Source organism: Tupaia chinensis, unplaced genomic scaffold (assembly GCF_000334495.1).
Source record: "Tupaia chinensis unplaced genomic scaffold, TupChi_1.0 Scaffold000146_1, whole genome shotgun sequence".
NCBI lineage: Eukaryota > Metazoa > Chordata > Mammalia > Scandentia > Tupaiidae > Tupaia > Tupaia belangeri.
The window spans coordinates 4,164,214-4,182,339 of record NW_006159616.1 but is presented as its reverse complement, the minus strand read 5'-3'; the positions used below and the strand labels follow the sequence as shown (position 1 = coordinate 4,182,339).

General features: G+C 44.3%; 1 pseudogene; it reads left to right on the top strand.

The window, feature by feature from the left end:
* Nucleotides 1–1,336: 1,336 nt before the first annotated feature.
* Nucleotides 1,337–18,126, top strand: part of LOC102498712 (voltage-dependent anion-selective channel protein 2 pseudogene) — a 50,542-nt pseudogene continuing 33,752 nt past the window's right edge.

The following is an 18,126-nucleotide window of genomic DNA, read 5'->3' as shown; positions in this document are numbered from 1 at the left end:
GGTGAAGATGAATGGTGGTAATGCTTACACAACATGGTGAAAGTGCTTACTGCCACTGAATTGGACACTTAAAAGTGGTTAAGGGCCGGCAGGTGGTGTGAGGGTTAAGATGCTGGATCCCACACTGCCGACTCCATGATGGCTTGAAAATCATGATGGACGTATGTGTGTGCATGCCCAAAATTTCATGAGGAGAAAGGAGGAGAAGGGATTGCAGTATGGCTATCCCCACCGGGGATTTCTCTTTTCCTCCCTGTCTCTCTCCCTGAGAGCACATGCCCTATGTCAAAAATTCTACAAAAGGGTTAGTGGTGGTAAGGTGCTGGATTCCCACAGGCCAACCACGGTTCAAGTCTTAGACCTAGCAGCTTGCTTTCTCATTTTTCCTCTCTTATCAAATTTTTAAAAATAATAATAATGGGAACCAGCAGTTAGTGTAATGGCTGTCGTTGGACTCCCACGTAGTCGACCGCGGTTCGCGTCCCGGACCCGGTGGCTTAAACTCACGCCGGGCACGTGTGCGTGCATGCCCAAGATCCCGAGAGGAGAATGGAGGAGAAGGGATTGCGGTGTGACCATCCCCCCTGGGGGTGATTTCTTGCTTTCTGTCTCTATGTCTCTCTCTGTCTGGCTGGCAAGCGCACGCGCCCTATAGAGAAAAATCTCTCCAAAAATAAAATAAAATAAAATAATAATAAATAAAATAAATAATTCTTTAAAGCCATCTAAAAAAAGTTAAGATGGTAAATTTTACACTATATGTGTTTTACCACAATAAGAAAAAGAGGAGAAATACAGTAAAGTTGAAAGAAGTTTATAGTGAAAGCCAGTATATCCATTACCTAGATCCTACCACTGGTATTCTACTATACCTACCTCATTACATATCTAACTCTCTGTTCTTCCCTCTGCCTAGCCCTCAATCCATCCTATTTTTATGGATTTCAAAGTAAATGACAGATATCAGCACACTTTCCCTTAAATACTTCAATATGCACATTATTATATAATATGTAATATAATTTGGGTTATCTTTTTTTAAAAGAAAGATTTTTGCTAAAGTGTGTGTGTGCTTATTGGAGAGACAGAGAGAGACAGAAAGAGAGAAATCACCCCCAGGGCGGATGGTCATACTACAAACCCTTCTCCTCCATTCTCCTCTTGGGACCTTGGGCATGTGCACAAATGCACCCGCTGTGAGTTTTAAGCCACCAGGTCTGGGACTTGAATAACAGTTGACTATGTTGGAGTCCAGCAATGTAACCATTATACCATTGGCTGGGCCATGGTTACTTTGTTTTTTTTTTTTCTTCTTTTTTTTTTTTTTTTTAGGTAAAACTTGCATTAATGAAGCACACACATTTAGGTACACCCTCCTTTTCTATTTCAAACCTTCCCTATTGGGCTTTTGTCCCCCACCATCTCACCGATGGCTTCTGTGTTGCTAAATCACAAGCAGCATCCGACTTGATGAATCACTTCTGCTTTTCTTCACGTGACTCCCACAACACCCACAGACAGTCCTGCACTTGGCCAATGGGTACTCCTCTGTCACATGCTGATCTTGCGAAGATGCCAGAGATATTTTCAGCCAAGGATCTGTTTTTTGGCTCTTGAAGTGGGATGCAAAAACAAATCATGCAGTGGCATGGAATTCTCCACATCTGGCTCATCAAATGCAGACACCAGAAAAGTTACTGGAATCTTGGAGACCAACTATAAATGGTATGAGTATGGTCTGACTTTCACAGAAAAATGAGGACAGAAATCACAGTGGAAGACCAGATTTGTCAAGGTTTGACATTGATATTGATTATTACATTCATGGCAAACACAGGAAAGAAAAGTGGTCAAATCAAGTTCTCTCGTAAGGGGGAGGATATTAACCATGGCTTCGTGTTGACTTTGTTCTTGCTGCACTTGTAATCCATGGTTCAGCTTCTTTGGCCATGAGGGCTGGCTTGCTGGGTACCAGATGCCCTTTGACATGCTAGATCAAAGCTGACAAGGAATAGCTGCAGCGAGCTACAAGACCAGAGACAGCCAACAACACAATAACATCGACGATGGGACAGAATTTGGAGGATCAGTTTATCAGAACGTATGTGACGATCACGACACATCGGTAAACCTTGCTTGGACATTGGGTTCCCACTGCGGTCATTTTGGCACTGCAGCTTAATATCAGTTGGTTCCCACTGCATCCACTTTTGCAAAAGCCAACAACTCTAGTTCAGTTGGAGGGGCTACGCTCGGTGTGAAGCTTACACGGGGTGCTCTGGTGGATAGAAAGAGCATTAATATTGGAGGTCGCGAACTTGGGCTTGCCCTAAAGTTAATCCAGAGCCTCAAGAAACCTCTGGGATGGATATCAGAAAATCTGGCCTTAATGTATTTCCATTGTGACCAGCAGGCTTTTCCCCTGCAAGAAGATGATCAAAATAAAGGAAGCTCTAAACAAGAGCCGTATTTTAAATCAGTGATTGCCATCCTTTTGAGCACCAGGGACTGGTTTCGTGGAAGATAATTTTTTCATGTGTGGGGTGTGGGGAGAGGAAAGGTTTCAGGATGATTCAAGTGCATTACATTTATCCTGCGCTTTATTTCCACTATAATTACATGTATAATATGTAATGAAATAATTATACAAATCACCATAATGAAAATCAGTGGGAGAGCTGGGCTTGTGTTCCTGCAACTAGACTGCCTCATCTGGGGGCGATGGGAGACAGCGACACCCGGAGTGTGTGTCTCGTATCTAGTCTACTCCATAATCTTGTTTGGGTTGCTGTCACCGCAGAAAACCCTGCTTCGTAAAAACAGGATGTTGGAAATGGGAGTGGGCTTTTCAGTGCTCGTGTGGCCGTCGCAGGATATGCTGCCTTGACTTTAACTCAGAGTGTGTGGAGATCTGAAGTTGTTTCACACATGTTTTCAAGACCTCCGTCATTTGTGGTCTAAAGCAGTCGATTCTGTTCTAGCACAAAGTCAGTTCACCTGCTTATTCACAAATGGGGTGGGGATCCATTCCTTCCCAGTTCAGAAGTCTTCATGGCCGAGAAGTATTGCTCAGAATTAGACCCCTCACATGCACAGTTTATGATAGAGTTCATGTGCCTCTGAGAATTGAATGCTCCAGTGAGCTGGCAGGAGGTGGAGCTCAGGTGGTAATGCGAGTGAGGGGGAGCAGCTGTAAACACAGATGAAGCTTCGCTCACTCACCGTCACTCCCCTCCTACTGTGTGGCCTGGTTTCTAACAGGCCATGGACTGGTACCAAAAGGGACTGGGGATCCCTATTGTAAAAAAAAATTTTTTTTGAGAGATTTTTGCTATAGGACGCGTGCGCTCACCAGAAAGACAGAGAGAGATAGAGAGACAGAAAGTGAGAAATCACCCCTCAAAGGGGCATGGCCACACCACAATCCTTTCTCTTCCATTCTCCTCTTGGGATCTTGGGCAGGCATGCACATGTGCCTGGCATGAGTTTAAGCCACTGGGTCTGGGACTTGAACTGCAATTGGCTACATGGGAATTTAGTGACATAACCATTACACTAACTGCTGGTCCCCCTATTGTAAATATTTAGATGGTTACTTCTTAACTGGTTTCTAGTTGAGTTGGCTATCTATTGATAGTTACCAAGGTTGCAATCACCTATATATTATTTAAATGTATTTAACTGTTAAATGCACTGTCCACCAGTAATGAAATAAACCTTTATGAAAACCGTGCAAGCATGTGCATGTTTGTTTTCATAGTTATTTCCATTGAATAAGATAGATCAGGGGATTTTTTTTTTTTTTTAAGTTTGCTATAGGGTATGTGAATTTGCCAGAGAGAGAGAGGGAGAGAGAGACAAATAACCCCTAAGGGAGGAAGGCCATGCTGCAATCCCTTCTGCATTCTCCTCTCAGGATTTGGGGCATGCACATACAGGTGCTTGATGTGTTTTTCAAGTTGCCAAGTCCAGGACTTGAACAGCATAGCTGACCGTGTGGGATCCAGCCACCTTAGACTCCAAGACCCTGCTGGCTGGAATCAGTGGATATTTTATGTTGAGGTTAAAATTTTTTTTTGTTAAGTTCAATCTTCATTAGAGTTACTTTTGGTATCCCAGAACATTGCCAATCATGAATAAAACAAGGGCACGTAATTAACGGTGCAAGTATCTGCAGAGTGAAAAATTTGTCCTCTAGGGCGAGATCTCCCTGGTATCCGGTTACTGTTTTATTTTTCTGGTGAGCATTTTGCTCTTTACCCAGACTTGTGCCACAAAGTCCTCTGTGTCCCTAGAATAATTCCATGAGGTTTTAAAGACTACAATAAAAAAGAGGATACACTTTTAAAAAGGGGGGCAGGAAGGAATAAGTAGAAGAAAGATATGAAGAAAGCTGTAAGTATGAGGATGTATTTTTGGTAAAGAAAGTTTAAAGAGTAAGAACGTAATTGTCCTACAGAAGAATAACTGAATTTGTTCCAGGATGGAAAAAGAAGTACAGAACAAAAACTGAATGAATAAGAAAGCTGTAGAATGGGGCCTGCAGATGGCATGGTGGTTAAGGTGCTGAACTCCCACATGGCCAATTGTGGTTTGAGTCCCAGACTGAGAGACTTGAAAATCACACTGGGTATGTGTGCATGCATGCCCAAAATCCCAGGAGGAGAGTAGAAGGGAAGGGATTCCAGTATCTCCCCTAGGGTATGATTTCTCACTTTCCCTCTCACTCTCCCTCTCCCGGTGAGCACACACACCCTGTAGCAAAAAAATAGTTGTTGTAGAACTTGTTGAAAGGAATTTCCTGTGTGATAAAGTTGTCAAAGGTAGAAGAGAATTGTTTGTAATGTAACTTTACATGAGAAGTTGAAGATTGCTACCAAAAGTATGCTGATGCCAAAATTATAATTGGGTCCTCTCTGCTAAAACAAAAATGTTTGCTTAGGTTAGGATATTGATCTGCTCTTGACAATAAGTTGTAAAAGGATTTTCTTTACCTTTTAGGTAACTGGCCTAAGAAACAGTTTCTTTTCTTCTTCTTTTTCTTTTTCTTTTCTTTTCTTTTCTTTTTTTTTTTTTTTGTGGTTTTTGCTATAGGATGCGTACGCTTGCCAGAAAGAGAGAGAGAGACAGAGAGACAGAAAGTGAGAAATCGCCCTCCAGAGGGGATGGCCACACCGCATTCTCCATTCTCTGCATCTCTCCCCATCTCACATCCTTCATTCCTCTTGGGATCTTGGGCATGCATGTACACACGTCTGGCGTGAGTTTAAGGCACTGGGTCTGGGACTCGAACCGTGGTCAACTACATGGGAATCCAGCGACATAGCCATTATGCCATCTGCTGGTCCCAGAAACAAAGTTTCTCTGTTGTAGCAGAATAATTTCCTGTGTCTTAGATTGTCTTCTTTTTTTTTTTTTTTCTCCAGAAGGTGTGTGCTCACTGGACAGAGAGAATGATAAACACTCCCCTATGGGGGATGGTCATTTTGCAATTCCTTCTCCTTCATCTCTCCCTCCTTTCAGGATTTTTCTCACTTTTCCTCTCACTGTCTCTCTTTGTCTCTTTCCTCTCCAGCAAACCCATGTGTACTGTGGCAAAACCCTCTCACCCCTGAACCAAAAAAAAAGGGGATAGATCTAAAAATTACTCCACCCGAGAGGAAGAACTCAACACTGCTTCTGTGGTATTCTTGCCAATGATACAAAACCTAAGTTGAATCGCGAGGAAGCAATCAAACCCAAACTAAGGGACGTTCTATAAAATAACTGGCATGTCATCTTCAAACTTGTCAAGGCCATAAAAGTCAAGGAGAAACTGAGGACCAACTTCAGATTTAAGGAGTCTATAGCGCTTTTGCAATGCAACATGTGATTCTGGCTAGATCTTTCTGCTATAAAGGACATTGTTGGGACAATTGGTGGCACTTGCATCGGGTCTCTGAGTTAGACCATGTTTTGTTAATTTCCTGGATTTTTTCTTCTTTTTTATTTTCTGGTTTTCTATGGTAGTCTGAAAGCATGGATGTCTGTGTTTGTGGGAAATTGATACTATAGCAGTTGGGGTGATGAATCAGATCAGTCACGTATTCTCAAATGGTTAGGAAAATACTTGTGTCAGTGTAGTGCTGGAGCCAACTTTGCATTTGGTGACGTAAAGTTGGCAGCTTGAATTGCCTTTAGAGGAAATATTTATGCCATGGAAATCATAAAATGTTACTACTCGGGCTTTTTAATTGTTTTCTCCAGAGAGCAAATCGTTAAACATTCACCAGCATGCCATTCTTGTACCATCTTTCTAACTTTTTTGGTAAATTAGTAATTGGTTCAAAATAATTAAATTAAAAAGATTAATAACTCACTGCTTCAAACCTTTTCAAGCAGCTTCATAATAAATAATGAGCATTCGTGTAGTATTTCATAGATAACAGAAGAGCACAACTTTTTTTTTTTCTTTTTTTTTGGAGAGGTTTTTGCTACAGGGCGCGTGCACTCACCAGAAAGACAGAGAGAGAGAGAGAGAGAGAGAGAGAGAAAGCGAGAAATCACCCCCCAGGGGGGATGGCCATGCTGCAATCCCTTCTCCTCCATTCTCCTCTCGGGATCTTGGGCACGCACGCACACGTGCCCAGTGTGAGTTTAAGCCACAGGGTCTGGGACTCGAACCATGGTCGACTACATGGGAGTTCAGTGACATAGCCATTACACTAACTGCTGGTCCCAGAAGAGCACATCTTAATAAGTACTTCCTCTTAATAATTATTGACAGTTCTATGAAGTAGGAATTATGTACCCATTGTAAAGACAAGCAAATCAAGCCTAATCCTTAAGGGATCTGGATCCTACATGGGCATCTGTGGTTTGAGTCCCAGACTTGGAGACTTGAGAATCACACTGGGCATATGTGCATGTGTGTGATGGGATGGGATCTCCATCCTGATGGGATGGAGGAATGGAGGAAATGGGGTTGTGATGTAACCATACCCTACTGGGGGTGCTATTTTTCTCTCTGGTGAGTACACATCCCCTCTGGCAATTAAAAAAAAAAAAAGACAAGTAAATTGAGACTCAGATAAGTTATGATACTGAATTTCAAGACAGTGGCTCTTTTATTCATCTTTGTACCTTTGGTACTTGGCATACTCCTTGCCATACAATTGCTGCATAAATGAGGCTGAACATCTCCAAATGGAAAGGCAAATCTCAGAACGAGAATTTACAACCCCAAGTCTCCTGCATTAGCTTTTCTTTTTAAAAAGGTTTTGCCGTAGGGTGTGTGTGCTAGCCAGAGAGGAGAGACAGAGAGAGAGACAGTGAGGAGAAAAGTGAGAATCACTCCCCGTGGGGATTGCCACAGCATAATCCCTTCTCCTTCATTCTCCTGCTGGGATTCTGGGCATATATGCACACACACCTGGTGTGGTTGTCAAGCCTCCAGATCCAGGGTTAGAACTGTGGTCAGACACAGGGGAGTTCAGTACCTCAACCACCATGCCACCTGCTGGCCCCTGTATTTGCTTTTGAGATAAACTTAAACACAAATTTTAATTACACAAGTACTACATGCATATATAAATATATATAAAACTTAATGCATTGCAGGTAAGCCTATCTTCTCCTGGACCACATATACCAGTCCCTCTGTGGCTGTAACTTTAGGCCTGTCTACAAGGGTAGCCTTCCTCATTGGTCTGGAGTCCTCCTCTAGATCCTTTTCTGCACATTCGTTTTCCTCTGAACCACACTGGATGGCACGTTGGCGGCCAGCTTCAACAATCTGGAGTATTGTTTTCCCTGGGAAGGTGCGCCACCCACCTCCTCCCTCTCTTCTATCTCCCATTGTCAACCTTGATTTTCATATAAAAATTTAAAAAAAAAAGAAAGGAAGCAAAAAAGAAGAAGCAGAAAGTCATCTAACTAGCAATCGAGCCACCTTCTTTGCACAGAGACTTCAAGGAGATTCATTTACTTAGAGTAAAGTCCTAGTTGTAGTCTTGGCCCCAGCCTTGGTCCTGCGTCACAGAAAAATCATCAGGGCTATTCGATTTTTCCTTGACAGTGACCTTGTACTCTAACGTAAACAGCTGTGACTGAAAAGAGGAGGAAGGAAAGACAGATTACTTTCCAAATGCCAGAAAGAAAAGGGACAAGGAGTGGGGCTTGGAATATCTTCCTTTTTCTGTTAACCTTCTGTGAGGATTGTCTTTACCCTACAAAGTCAGCCTATTACCTGTTCATCTTCGAGAAATGTACTTGCTTCCTCAAACAACTGAGCCAGCAACTGGGACGACCTTCGTCCAGTTGGTGTTGGGACCCAGGTCAGACCATATGGTTGGCAGGGTAAGTTTTTTGCCAGATGCACGGCTTACTTAAAAAACAAATGGATCTCCTATTACAAATAGGAACATAGATCTAAGATAAAAATCAAACTCTATTTTAAGAATAAAATAGAGTTCAATCCAAACTAGCCTTCAATCATTACTTTGAGTGTGAGGAACATACTACTTATACATAGATGTTTACTTACTGAGATTAATTTGTATCTTTACTCTCAAAATGGTAATAGATGTCCCTCCCCCATCCCAAGAAGGTGGCAAGAAGTAAGAGTTTCCAAGACCCAATAAAACAGAGACCACCCTACTAACCCCAGCATAAGACTTAGGTTCCTTGGATGATCTAAGTGGGATTATTTGAGAGAGGAAAGGGCTCCCAGGGTTGGGAGAGTTGGAGGAAGCCAAAGGCAGCCCTTAGTAGGGAGAGGAGAGAAGGGACATTTGGGAGTGCACCCCAGGGAATAGGAAGGGTAGAACAGGGAGATTTTATGGGTTCTAGAAAAGTCAAGCTGGCAGAACTTCTGATGGGAATGATGTGGACTGATGGAGTTCTGATCCCAGCCCGAGAGACCCAGGCCTGGGCACAGGCTTCCTGCGCTCCAGCTTGGCTTCAAGTCAACAGAAATGCCACCTTCAAAGTAAGCTGAGGTGATGCACCTGGCAGAGTCCTGTGAGGGCTGGCAATCAGAGGGTCTCTCCTTGAATTTTCTGGGCTACACAAACTAGAGACAGGAGGGCCTCCTAAAACGTGACCAGAGATAATGTGCTGCTCAAGAGAAGTTGAATCCCATGTTGGGATCCTGGTTTGAATCCCTGTCCTGGTCAGCCAGAAACACATTGGGCATGTGTGCAAGTGTCCAAGATCTGATCGGCTGGAGGAAGAGGATTGTAGCATGACCAGACTGTGGAGGGTACTTATCTCCGCCTCTCTCTTTCCGTCTGTCTCTCATGAATAAAAGAAAAATAAAAGGGAGGAAAAAAGATGGACTCTTCCAGCACCTAGGGAGGTGGGACTCATTAGCTGATTTGGAGAACGAGTATTTTTTTATATCTGACTGTTAAGAGTTGAACACACGCCCATTACATAAACACTGACTTTGATCCACATAACAATCTTTATATTTCTTTTACTTTCATATTTTATCCGTATGGGTGTATTCCATTTAAGACTTTACAAGAGTCCAATAAAGCCCTGTTACAAACTTTTTATCCTCACATTACACTTTGATGATGAATAAGGCAGGCATGGCCTAATTTGCTAAAGCCGGGAGAGAACCTGGATCCATGAACACGTCTTTCATGGCTCCTCTGTGTGTCCTGGGGCTTGGTCGGGCCCCTGCTGGCCCACCCAACTCAAAATTGGCTACTGGCACTTCTGACCTTGTGGTTTCTGGCCTTGTGGTTTCTGCTGACTTTAAAACTTGCTTGAATTTGCTTCTTTAACTCTCATTCCTTTGCCCTGTCTTGCCTGTGCATACGAGGACACCCTGTGTCTGTCCCTATCAATACTCCATGCCTGACTGTGACCCCCCCAATCAGTTCTACTAGGGGGACATTTATGATCGGCTCATCAGACATAATGCACACTTCCTATATATTAGGCTGCAGCAGGCATTCTTGTCAGGTACCTCATTCATTCTTTATGTGGAAGGTATACTGTGCCTGGTTTTTAGATGTGGAACATATGGAAGGTTAGGAAAAGTACCCAAGGTCACCCAGTTAGGATGTGGTAGACCCGAGTTTACACTTTACTTCTCTGAGTACAAGTCTCTGCTCTCTGCCTGAATCCACATGCTTGTCTTTCCCAGTTTCCGGGTTCTCTATCCACTTCCAAATGGAAAATGAGGTGCATGCTAAAAAGAAAAGGCTATGTTGGGACCGGATGGCATAATGGTTATGTTGGTTTGAGTCCCAGACCTGACAACTTAAAGCTCATGCCGGGCACATGTGTGTGTGTGCCCAAAATCTTGAGAGGAGAATGAAGAGGGGATTGTAGTGTGCCCATAGCCCCCAGGGGGTAATTTCTCACTTTCTGTCTGTCTATCTCTCTCTCTCTCTGTCTCTCTGGCAAGCACATGTGCCCTTTAGAAAAAATCTCTCTCTCTTTTTTTTTTTTTTAAAAGCTATGCTGTGGGGGACCATCAGATGGCATAATAGTTATGCCGCTTGGACTCCCACATAGTCAACCGCAGTTCAAATCCTGGACCCAGCTGCTTAAAACTCATGCTGGGTGTGTGTGCATGTCCAAAATTCTAAGAGGAGAATATAGGAGACGGGATTATGGCATGGCCATCCCCACTGGGGTGTGTGTGTGTGTGTGTGTGTGTGTGTGTGTGTGTGTGTGATTTCTCTCTTTCTGTCTCTCTGGTGAGTGTATGCACCCTACAGCGAATAAAATCTCTCTTAAAAAAAAAAAAGAAAAAGAAAAATCTATGCTGTATCTCCTTGGATCCTAAGTTGCCTGGTGCTGTTTGCAAACAAGGGATTTGGGTAGAACCTTTTGGGAAATGGAGTAAAGTGAGTAAAATTAAACAGAATTTCTTACTGCATTTCTTCATACACAAACGTGAATTTGAACTGCTGACGGACGTGTTGGGTAAATATGAGGATTCTTCAAAAACTTCAATAAAGATGTGTATTATGAAAAAGTTCTGCATGAATTTTGATTGTTTTGCACCAAAATGAATTCATATTTAATTACATTTGCCATGAACTTTTAAAAGGCCCTTCATATAGACTGTTTCCCAAACAATGGACCCTTCTCTCCCCTTTTTAAGGCAGAGCGTCTTCCAGAACTGAATGGAAGCAGAACACAATATTCATAAATTGGGCTCTGGTTTTATTATAGCTGAAGACATTCCACCCCTTTACCAGAGTCCTCTGAAAACTGCCTAAGGGAAAACTGATCCGACCCACCTTCCCTAGCAGGAAAACTTCCTTTCTTTATATGTGAAGCTGATAAAGTCAACAGGCTGCCGTAGACACTGGAGCTTCAGGCTCCTGGGTGATAGGCTGGGAACATGATCAGGGTCACCATGTGGCTCCAGACACCTCACAGTGGTGCCCTCCTGCTTGTACCACTGTGGCTGAGCCTATAGCCTGGGTTCTGATACATGGAGCCAAGTACGGTTCAGACTGGTACAGCATCAGACATACCTGGGTTCGAATCATGACTCTAGCACTTACTATTGACTTAGGGCAAGTTATCCATATTCTCTGCAGTTTAGCCATATTTATAAATCAAGGGTTACTGTGATGATTAAATATCAAAATAAGGAGCTCAGAAACAGACTTATTCTAGGAGAGAAAAATAAAGTTGGATCCCTAGTTCCTACAATATGAAAAAAATTCTTAAATAGGTTAAAGACCGACCTAAGAAAGATAGAAACTCTCATCAAAGGAGCAAAAGTTAAATACAGTTCCAATTGATAATAAGCAAATGAGCAAAGGGGGATCTTCAGGCACGCTGTTGGGAGTGTGGCCTGGGGAGCTGGTCCTGACAACCCTAGTTGTCCTAATGGAAAGCAGATGTAAAGCAGACACTCAGCAGGAGCACCCTACCATTGTCGGAGCAATGTCTGCTCTCAGCGGTCAGTGCTGCTCTTCGGCCGTTAGTCTGAATTTCGGGACCAGCAGTTAGCGTAATGGCTATGTCGCTGAACTCCCATGTAGTCGACTGCAGTTCGAGTCCCGGACCTGGTGGATTAAACTCACGCCGGGTGCATGTGCATGCGTGCCCAAGATCCCAAGAGGAGGATGGAGGAGAAGGGATTGTGGTGTGGCCATCCCTCCTGGAGGGTGATTTCTCGCTTTCTGTCTCTCTGTCTCTCTGGTGAGTGCACGTGCCCTATAGCAAAAACCTCTCAAAAAAAAAAAGTTTTAATTTCACATGTGTATACCCTATAAACCAGCTATCCTACTTTTGAGTTTGCACCCAGAGAAACTCTCACACACGTATGTAGGATGGCCAGAGAAACACAAATCAACACAAGGAGACTGACTCAGCATCACCCCCATATGCGATCTAACCACAAGTGTTTATGGAAACAGAAAGTGGAAACCACTTGGGTGTCTATACTGGGGGACTGTTAGGTAAAAAATGGTGCGTGCATTCAATGAACTGTTAAATAAAATCCAGAACTAACCGTCCAGATTTACGTGTAGTAGCCTGGGCAGACTGCAAGAAGAAAGTGTTGAGAAAAAAAGTGTGGACAGGTGAGATTTATAGCACAATTTCACTTGGATGAAGTTTAATATATATGTATATTTCAAATTTACACATATATAAAAATAAACAGAGGGAAGGTAAATTAGATGGACTTACATGAAATAGAATTAGTCTGAGTGCTTATGGTGGGGAGGATGTACAGAAGTGGACATGGAGAAGAAAAGGGAAGGAAAAATAATAAAATGAAACAAAAGAGATGCCTTTTATTCGAGTTGCCATATTAGTAAATAAAAATCATGGATGCCTAGTAAATTTGAATTTCAGATGAAGAACAGATAATATTCTAGTATAAGCATCTGGCCATACTTAGCCATGCAAAAGTATTTATAATATCTCCAGTGGCTAAATAAAGAACTACGTTGAAATGTACCTGGTCATTCTAATTTTTTTTTTTTTTAATTTTGCTACAGGCATATGCACTTGCCAGAGAGAGACAGACAGAGACACAGGGAAAGAAAGTGAGAAAGAACCACCAGGGTTGGGGGGTGCTCTTCCTCTTTATTACTCTCCTCTTATAGAGTCTCGGAAGAAGCATTAAAAATGACCTCTCGCACCCCATCCACCTCACAGATGGAGAATCGGAGTTTCTCCTCTTTCCCATGCCCTTTTCTGTTCCACTCTCACTGTCCTCCTTCCTTTTTTTTTTTTTTTTTTTAATTTTAGAGGTTTTTTGCTATAGGGCGCGTGTGCTCGCCAGACAGAGAGAGACAGAGAGACAGAAAGCGAGAAATCACCTCCCGGGAGGATGGCCATGCTGCAATCCCTTCTCCTCCATTCTCCTCTCGGGATCTTGGGCACGCACGCACACGCGCCCGGCGTGAGTTTTAAGCCACTGGGTCCGGGACGCAAACCGTGGTCGACTATGTGGGAGTCCAGAGACATAGCCATTACTCTAACTGCTGGTCCCTCACTGTCCTCCTTTCCTCTTGGCTGTACACACCTGTGCCGAGCGTGGAGTGCAGAAGTTTGTGGCTGGAGCTTCTCTGCTTGCTGGTTTGAGCTGTGTGCTCTTGGCCGTCTGACTGCAGGAAACCCACTCCTGCCCCCTGCATGGAAGCATTTCTTTACTACGTCTCCGCCAATGCACTTGCTCTTCGAGAGGCAGAAATTAAACCCAAATCCTCAAGTTCAAGTCTCTAAATGCCACAATACCAGCTGCAGTTTATTCGAGGCTCACTCTGTGCTGAGTCCTTCAATATGCTTTCTTGCTGATAGCCCAGACTCCCCAGAAACAGGCTTGCAGAACGACAGCTTCACAAAGTAGTTTACTCTTTGGGACCAGCAGTGGAGTAATGGCTATGTTGCTGGACTCCCATGCAGTCGATGAGTGGCTTAAATTCACACCTGGCGCGTGTGCGTGCATGCCCAAGATCCTGAGAGAATGGAGGAGAAGGGATTCCGGTGTGGCCATTCCCCCCGGGGGTTGATTTCTTGCTTTCTGTCTCTCTGTCTCTCTCTGCCTTTCTGGGGAGTGCACACACCCTATAGCAAAACAAAACAAACCTCTCTAAAGTAGTTTACTCTAAAGTATAAATGGCGGCTAGCAGGACCAGTTACCTGAATCCAGTGTTTTTAAAAATTGTTCAGGTACAAAACTATCTTTAGTCATAGGTGACATGACCAAACATCATAAAACTTTATATACTCCCCCCAAAACAAGTAAATGCAACAATGTCATATGTATGTTCAAATCTGTTTTGAGAGAGAGAGAGAGAGAGAGAGAGAGAGTGAGGGAGCGTGAGAGAGATGGCTTTCTTCATACTTAAAATTATTTATTTCTTTCATGAGAAAGAGATAGAGGGAGCGTGAGAGAGAGAGAGAGACAGAGACAGAGATGCTGTCCCCCCCTCCACCCCCAGCTGCAACCAGCCCGGATCTAGGGCCCTCACCTGCCTGGTGTGTTCAGGGAGGTCTGCAGGTGTGAACCTGGAACCTTCCCATGTGGTCAGCTCCAGAGTGTTCCATCACCAGTGCGCCACCATCCAGCCCCCTTTCTTTGCATATTTTCTCTTATTTTGGGCTGCTATTCATTTATTTGTTTAGTCATTTTAGAGCATTCATCAGGTAGTAAATATTGGGTCATCCGAAAAGTCATGACATATTTTTCTGGTTTTCTATGCAAAAATGTGTCATGCCTTTTCCCACGATGCAATTGATACTATGTATGTTTACTGGGGGGCCTTACATGAATCTTAACAGACAGATGGTAGGGAATTCCAAAATTCTGGGAAAAACATCCCATGTGACAAAAAATTAAAACAGGCCAACCACTGAGTACCCTTTCTAGGGGGGTTTACATCTAGAAAGAGGTTTCATTTCTTTTTCTGGCCAAGGCCAGCCTTCATAGTGGAATTTCAGCCAGTGTGACATGTCAAAAGAGGAGGTCTAGGTAGGGGCAGGGACACCCTCTCAAAGCCACTCAGACCACGCAGTTGAGGCGGTGCTTTCCTTGTGCTAACAGAGGCTTTTCCAGATGGCAGGCCTCAGTGCCCAAGTACTCTCCATGCTCCATTCGGAAATAAGGAGCTAGAGGCCTGTGGGGTCCCCTTGACGAGACTGACCTTTGGACAATCCTGCAGGAAAGAGAGTAACAGTGGAAAGACCATGACCCAGTGGCACTTGGCCCATTCTCTGCCATCTGGGTGGTGGAGCAGGTGTTTCCAGGTGTGTCCAGGTTGCCATGTTGACAAAGCATGTCAGTCTGCACCACCTGCTGTTTTCAGGGAAACCCTCTCCTTTTCCTGGTGTCCTTTGCTCTAGGGCTCTGCTTCCTGGTCCTGGACTCTGAGTGAGCAAGGGCCCCAGGGAAACCCTCTATCCTCACTCTTTCTTTTAGCATTTGGAAGCACAAGCCAGCCAGGTGGTCTGGTGATAAGGCAGCTGGATCCCACATGGCTGCCTCCACTGTTGGAGTCCCAGATCCAAAGGCTTGAAAAACACACTGGGTTGGTGTGAGTGCATGCCCGATATCCCAAGAAGAGAAGGGAAAAGGAGGGACTGCCAAGTGGTCATTCCTCCTAGAGAGTGTTTTTTTCACTTTCTCTCTCTCTCTGGCAGCACGCGCTCCCTATAGCAAAAACAAACAAGCAAAACAATTTGGAAGAACATCTCTGGTGGGAAGGAGAGATAATGGAAGGTCTTTATTTTATTTTGGCCATAGGGCATAGCACTCAAAGGAGAAAGACACTAAGAGGGAAAGTGAGAAATCACCTCTCAGGCGGGATGGCCACTCTGCAATCCCTGCTCCTCCATTCTCCTCCTGGGATTTGGAGCACCTGATTTTCAAGCCACCAAGACCAGGTCTGGGACTTAAATGGTGGTCAGCCATGTGTGAGACCAGCGCCTTAACCACCCTGCCCCCTGCTGGCCCCATGAAGGTCTCTGACTTCCCAGTGTCAACCCAAAAGCTGTGGATTCCTAACTAGGGTCCATGGCAAGTGTCTCAACCTTCCCGCACCGTAGTTTCCCAATCTGGAAGCGAGAATGATGACAGACTCTCCAGAGGGTTGTCAGAGGGTTAAATGAGATAACAGACGTGCTGGTAGTGTGGCAATAACACAATGCCCTGCAATGCTGGTCCCACATGTGAAGGTCCTGGGTTCATGTCCGGGGTCCCCCGTGTACCCTGGGTGTGCGTGTGTATGCCTGTGATCCTGGCTGGCTTGGTGTGATCCTGGCTGGCTGGGGACCCTATTGGGGGCATCTCAAAGTCACCCAAATCAACAGAATTTCTCTCTCACAAAACAAATACATAAATAAACTTAAAACAAACAAACAAACAAAAACCCAACACATAAAAGCACCTTACTACAGGGACCAGCAGGTGTCATGGTAGTTAAGGTCCTGGACTCCCACATGGCTGACTATGGCTCAAGTCCTGGACCTGGCAGCTTGCTTTCTCACTTTCCCTGTCTCTCTCTCTCTCTCTATTCAAATTTTTAAAATAACAAGGATAATGAATGAAATTAAATGAAATAATTCTGTCTTTTTAAAGCATTTTACTGCAGTGGTGAAGGCTAAATTCACAGCAGCTCCGATTGTTATTCATGCTCTGAAAATTCAGCATATAGGCACACCCCTGGCTCCCTGGAGGTGTAAAGTCTACTTTGCAAATTTCTTTGAAGAAAAGTGGCTTTCTCTGTGGGCTAAAGTCCCCCACAACCAGGGGTGGGAGGGTTAGGGGGTGGACATGGGGAGACTTCAAGGGGGTGTAACTCAGTGAGTGCTGGATTCTGATCTCTGTGAATGACTCACTTTCTTGGGCTTGGAACCTGTCTTTGAAAAACGGGGATAATAAAACATTTCCCCCTTCACTGCCCCACCCTTGTCTCTCAATTTACAAGGCTGGTGAGAATGCTGATGGGCCTGTAAACTGCTCTGGTTGCCCTTGGAGAAAAACATCGGATGGAGACGATGAGGATGGTTGCTATTGAAGATCTGTTTTCAAAGCAACCTCACCAGTGCCTGGAACTGCGGACTGTTCTACCTGATGTAGGCAGATCTGGGGTGGAAATAGCTGCGGCTCCGTCTTGGAGAGCCGTTTGTGCCTGAGTCCATGCTGCAGGGCGAATGACTCTCAGATCCTTGGCAGCAGGGAACTTTTACAATTTTGCAGTAAGGTACAGGTTCTGGAGTCGGACGCTAGGTTTGAAGTCCAACTCAGCCATTGCTAGCTGCCTGACCTTGGGCTGGTTTGCTAATCTCTCTGTGCCTCAGTTTCCTCAGATGTAAAGTAGGAGTGATGACAGTACTTTGTCATAGGACTGGTCTGAGGATTAAATGAGTTAGGAAGTCTAAAGCTTTGGGCTTAAAAAGTGTTAGCTTCCATCCATTTACTAGTCTGTCTCCCTTTGTCATCTCGAGCAGTGCTACCTCCCTCTGATTCCAATCCTGTCTACACCACTCAGAAGTTGTGTGACCTCTGCGCCTTTGCACATACTGCTCCCATTTCTTCACCCAGCAATGGCCGAAAGATGAAGTTACCTAAATATGCTGTATGAAATACAAAAACAACCCAAGAACACCAAAGAGTTAACAAGACAATGAGCAATACTGGTTAATATCTGGGAAAAGACAGGATCCCAGAGAGATGAGGCCAACACTCAGGACCACTTTTGCCCAGAACATTTGCTAATATCAAATAAGCAGTTGAGGGACCAGCAGTAATGGCTACGTCACTGAACTCCCACATAGTCGATCGCGTTTTGAGTCCCAGACCTGGTGGCTTAAACTCATGCCAGGCATGTGTGTGTGCGTGCCCAAGATCCCGAGAGGAGAATGGAGGAGAAGGGATTGCGGCGTGGCCATCCCCCCGGGGGATGATTTCTCGCTTGCTGTCTCTTTGTCTCTCTCTGTCTTTCTGGCGAGCACACGAGCTCTATAGCAAGAACCTCTCCAAAACAACAAGTAACAAATAGGCAGTTGAAAGATGGAGCTGCACTTTTGACAGCCTGCAGACCAAGAGACCTGACAGGGAGCTAAAGTAGGATTTTGAATCCCAGGAAGGGGAGGGACCCTGTTACATGAATCCCATTTTTAGCTAAGGCCCAGAAAAGCTGTATCCTAGCA